The following is a 5,409-nucleotide window of genomic DNA, read 5'->3' as shown; positions in this document are numbered from 1 at the left end:
ACCTGGGCTATAAGAAAGCTATTGAGCACCTAGCTTGTGTGTGCATGTGTCGGGGGTTGGTGGGGTCCACATTCAACCCCGCAACTTTCCCTCACCCCATCCTGCCTTTGCCCTGCCAGGTGCTCCAGTTCTAAACTCCTAAGTTTTCAGCCAGGAGCAGGACCAGGACTCACCCGTGCCATGCCGGCCACATCCCTGCTAGAGCTAAGCTGTCTGCACCACCGCCCAGCTCTACTTAGTACTATTAGTAGCTTGTTTTTCTAAGCCCTAAAATTCATTTTCTTTTCCCGCCTCGCTTCCAGAAAAATAAATAAAAGTGAACACATCACTCATTTAAGACGAGGAATGGAATTTAGGTTGCGTTTTTCTTTCTATTTTTATGATTAGTTAGAATTTTCCTGGGAACGCCGCCAGGAGGGCATTATGGTGAGATAATGTCCTGTATTTAATCAGCGCTGTAATGGCGAACTGTATTCTGTGGGGAGAGGCCGAGTTCACTCATCCTTCTCTGTCTTGTCTGTTTGCAGGAGACGGCCGGTTAGCCCAAGATGAAGACAAGGCCGAGAAGTGGCCGGGCTCCAGGCTTGTGTGACAGCCCGAGAGTGGATAGGGCGCAGCCATGACTCCATCTCTTCTTACAGGACCTGGAAGCTCTGAGAGCCCTGGATCCCCTGAAGGAGCTGAGCGAAAGGACCCCTCAAACGGACTGAAGTGATCAGTTGTGGTTCTCCATCCCCCGGACTCTTTCAGGGTCATCCCCTGTGGCTTTCAGACGTCTGTTGGCCTGGGCACACTTCTGGCTTTCAACATGCATCTTTCCCCTTTGCAACCCAAACACGACGTTCAAAGGGTGGCACGCGGCCTTTGAGTGAACCTGGAAGTCAACGCCAGGTAGGACTGGATCATTTCCTTACCTCTGCATGCACGTGGTCGTCCAGTTTTCCGCAAACCTCTGCTGGAGGCGAGGGCTGGTGGTTTGCAGCTGTTGGGGTTGTTGTTGTTTTCAGAGTTCTTTGATCCATTGCTGAAGAATGAAGGGATCTCTGGGAGGGGTCAAATAGCAAAGGATATGTTAGAGAGATGTTTGAAAGGATGGAAGAAAACAGGGGCCCGAAGAAAAAGGAGAAGGGATTTCACCTCCAGGAAGGGCACACAGAGCATAACCGAAGGGATACAGGTTGGCCTTTCTCTGCAATTAGCATGGGTGGCCAGGAAAACAGGAGCGCGTGGGGCGCACACAGCCTCTCAGATTTACTGTTGTCCCTATTAAACTCGGGGTCTGCAGGAGCCGTGTGTTCAGGTAAGGGCAGTGGAGAGCACAGGATGCCCCGAGCAAGCCATAAATAGCAGGGTGAAGACAAAGTGTTTATTACTTAGCCTCATGAAGCCCATATAAGCGCTCTCCCAGAGCGCGCGAGAGCAAGAGCATGTGTAAGCCCGCCCACGTGTGTGTCCCGGGAGTGGGAGCCCCAGACACGGCGTTTGCGCTCCGCTTGATTCTATGAAGGCATCTATTTGATGGAACGTACTGGAACAGTTCATAGCCAGCCCAGCAAACCTTGTGTGGAGACAGAGCTTGCTTTTTCTCTTTCCTTTTCCCGTTTGCAGTGAGAATGAGGCCTTTCTCTCCTCAGCCCTTTGCTCTCCCCAGAGTTGTCTCACGAGGTCACTTCCTGCTGACAGGCTTCTTTCAGTGCAAGGTTTGGATGGAAACAATACTCTGTTTTCTGGGGGACTGGTGAGGCTCTGGGCTTCACCAGGCTGTCTTAAACTTAAATGGGATATTGTTTCAGTAGGGCTGATGGTTTCCTCAGACAACTGGGTCTATGCGATGCAAGACTTTATCCTTTTATGTGTGTGCATGTGTTAATATATTTATGGTATCTTCATACCATCAACACACAGTGGCAGAAAGGTGGCTTATGATCACGATGTTTACTTTCAAGTCAGGTTCAGCCACGCACTAGCTGCATGTTCTTGGGCAGGTCACTAAGTGACTTACCCTTTTTAGCTGGGTGTTAGTGTCCTTAATTCAAACTAGCCTGTCTATAAGAAATCTTCGAGCTCAAACATTTGTTGACTTTGTCATTGCAAGACACTACATTACTATGTTCAACAACGAACTTAAAAGTACTTTCTTTGAATAGCTGATGTATTGACAGAACTGATTTCTAAGAGCAGTTAAGGATATGTGCTGAATGTTCTATCGAATATCCTGATGAATTGGTTTGCTAAGGTGAGGGGAAAGCAGAAGAGACCTATGTCGTCACATTCTAGTGTCTTGAAATACCCTTATAGATATTCTCAGGGTTGTCGGCTACAATGATCCTTGTGGCCATTGGATAGTATTTTGAAAATTAAGTGGCACTGTCAAATGCTATATTTTGTGAATTTCTGAATGAAGACTCAGCTTGACAAATTCTTTCATCCCATGAAGATCGTAAAATAAATGAAAGCAATTCACCACAACTAAGGTTAACTATTTGGGATCATAATATCAAATATCAGGGGTCTCAGAGGAAACTGACAGGATAAAGATAGGATTGAGCAAGGCTCAGTCTCTGAGATGCTAGGGACCATTTGACATAGCCAACCTCAGGCTGCTGCTGGCCAGCTCTACAGAAGTGTCGCCAGCACAGGCATATGTGCTGGCTTTCGAGGAAGGTAAGTCCCTGGCTGATCCAAGAAAGAGGGATTCCCTGGGGTTCCGCCAATAGGCGCAGTGGGAGTCACAGCCCTGCAGCCGCTGAAAGCCATTGCCAACTCCTTTGTTGATCCCCATGAGGTTGTCTCTCCCAGGCTTACTGGCCAATGCCCCTTTCAGAAAAGCGTGACACTGCTGACTGGCTGGAGTGCAGCCGCAGGATCTCCACTCACTGCAAGCTCCGCCTCCCGGGTTCATGCCATTCTCTTGCCTCAGCCTCCTGAGTAGCTGGGACTACAGGCACCCGCCACCATGCCCAGCTAAGTTTTTGTATTTTTAGTAGAGACAGTGTTTCACCGTGTTAGCCAGGATGGTCTCGATCTCCTGACCTCATGATCCACCCACCTCAGCTTCCCAAAGTGCTGGGATTACAGGCATGAGCCACTGCTCCTGACCTTTATTTATTTATTTATTTTTTATTTTTAATATAGGGTCTCACTCTGTCTCCCAGGCTGGAGTACAGTGGTGCAATCATGGTTCACTGCAGCCTTGACCTTTTGGGCTCAAGTGATTCTCCCACGTCAGCCTCTCAAGTAGCTAGGACTACAGATGCACACCAGTACACCTGGCTAATTGTTTTTTGTTTTGTTTTGTTTTGTTTTTCTGTAGAGGCCAGTTTTTGCCATGTTGCCCAGGCCGGTCTCAAACTCCTGGGCTTAAGCAATCTGCCTGCCTCGGCCTCCCAAAGTGCTGGGATTACAGGCATGAACCATCACACCCCACCCTTTACTGCTTCTTTAACATCCAGCCTGCTTTCCCTCCCTTTCTTCCTTCCATAGACATTTACTGAGCAAATACTATGTGATAGGCACTGTGATAAGCACATCGCACTCATATTTAAACAAATGGTCCCTGAGTTCAAAGTGCTTTTTGCCTTGTGAAAAAGATAACCACGTACACAACGACCAGTGTTCTTTAGTTATTTATTTACTTCATTTGAGACCGGGACTCTGTTATCCAGGTTGGAGTGCAATGCCACTATCTCAGCCCACTGCAACCTCCGTCTCCCAGGCTCAAGCTATCCTTGCACCTCAGCCTCCCGAGTAGCTGGGACCATGGGCGCGTGCTACCATGCTGGCTAATTTTTGTATTTTTCATAGAGATGGGGTTTCCCATGTTGCCCAGGCTGGTCTCAAACTCCTGAGCTCAAAGGATCCACCCACCTCGGCCTCCCGAAGTGCTGGGATTGCAGGTTTGAGCCACCAAGCCCGACCCCAGAAATACAGTTTAAATATAGTCATTCCAGTGAACTTGGAAAGCACAGATTAGGGGAAAAAAAGTGATTCAGTCCGGAGGGGTTGATATTGTTGGGGGCAAGGCATTGTCAGCAGAAGACACGTGGCCTTTTTGGGCATCACAGGTAGATATTTTGTGCATTGTGTGTAGGATCTGGGAAGGAATCAAGACCAGAGATGAGGTTGGGGGCCACTAGCCTTAAAGCAAGCACAACTTGGGTTCAGGAATATTTCTTCATCCTTATATCCTACAGATAATTCCCCAGCCTTGAACACTAAGAGGGGAATCTTCAAATCTTGTCAGTCATTAACAAAAGGCTCGACGATCATTAGTAAAGCCTGCAGGTCTGTCTCCCAGGGCAACATGGTGCCTCACGCTCTGTGTCTGCAAGGATGAGAGCCTTGCCTGGTACGTTCATCCCATCTAGGGATGAATCTTGAATCACAAGATTCCTGTTGTCAGAGACCTGCCCTGATTCATGCCAGTCAGTGCAGGGTCAATGGATAGTGTGGTCACTGCATCCATCACTTAATCACAGTGGCATCCCTGATGTCGCTTGCATTAGACCCTTGTTCAGTGACACAGTTGGCTTCATGGAGGCCCAGCTCTCTGCTGTTTGATTTTTCCTTGGTAAAAATATGTGCATGGAGTAAGGAGATGCAAGGACACGATCTAAAGGTGTAACATTAGGCCGGGTGCGGTGGCTTGTGCCTGTAATCCCAGCACTTTAGGAGGCCGAGGCAGGTGGATCACCTGAGGTCAGGAGTTTGAGGCCAGCCTGGCCAACATGGTGAAACCTCATCTCTACTAAAAATACAAAAATTAGCTGGGGTGGGTGGAGCGTGCCTGTAATCCCAGCTACTTGGGAGGCTGAGGCAGAAGAATTGCTTGAACCCGGGAGGTGGAGGTTGCAGCGAGCTGAGATGGCATCACTACACTCCAGCCTGGGCGACACAGCAAGACTCCATCTCAAAAAATAAATAAATAAATAAATAAAAATTAAAATTAATTAAAAAAAAAGTGTAACATCACCTTTGCCTTTGGAAGTGGGTGTCTGTCTGTGCAGGCTACTGAGATCCTCACCCAGGGATATGTTAAGTTCAAATGCAGACACCCTTCCAATCCTAAGGCCTTCAATGAGCTGTGCCTTTTTGCCTCATGCTTTCTCTGGCTGCCACCTGCCCTGGACCCCACTATGGATACTAGACAGTTGGACTTCCCTCTCAGGATCTATGTAGGGTCAAGACTCTCCGATGAGTAGTGGGCATGGCCAGCACTATTGAGTTAGAAGACCAGCCTTCTTATGATAAGATGAGCTCCTGTCAGTGGTCTGCTTTCTGATACTGGTGTCTCAATCTCCCTGATCTCCTGCCTTGAACTTCAGGATATACCTGAGAATGTTTTAACTTTCATTTAGTTACCTGGATCCATGCCCCCCACTACCTATTCTGACCTGCCGTACCTACCTG

At 48.2% G+C, this 5,409-nt stretch overlaps 1 pseudogene across 1 annotated transcript; it reads right to left on the bottom strand.

The window, feature by feature from the left end:
* Positions 1-351: 351 nt before the first annotated feature.
* On the bottom strand, positions 352-2,782 carry LOC110741981 (annotated as a pseudogene). The gene is made up of 3 exons (XR_004179911.1): positions 2,638-2,782; positions 915-1,024; positions 352-662 (listed from the first exon to the last, which is right to left on the bottom strand). The product of XR_004179911.1 is annotated as an uncharacterized LOC110741981 (transcript).
* Positions 2,783-5,409: the final 2,627 nt, after the last annotated feature.

Source organism: Papio anubis, chromosome 18 (genome assembly GCF_008728515.1).
Source record: "Papio anubis isolate 15944 chromosome 18, Panubis1.0, whole genome shotgun sequence".
NCBI classification, from domain to species: Eukaryota; Metazoa; Chordata; class Mammalia; order Primates; family Cercopithecidae; genus Papio; species Papio anubis.
Note: the sequence above shows the minus strand (reverse complement) of the source record. Positions and strands in the feature narration are given on the sequence as shown.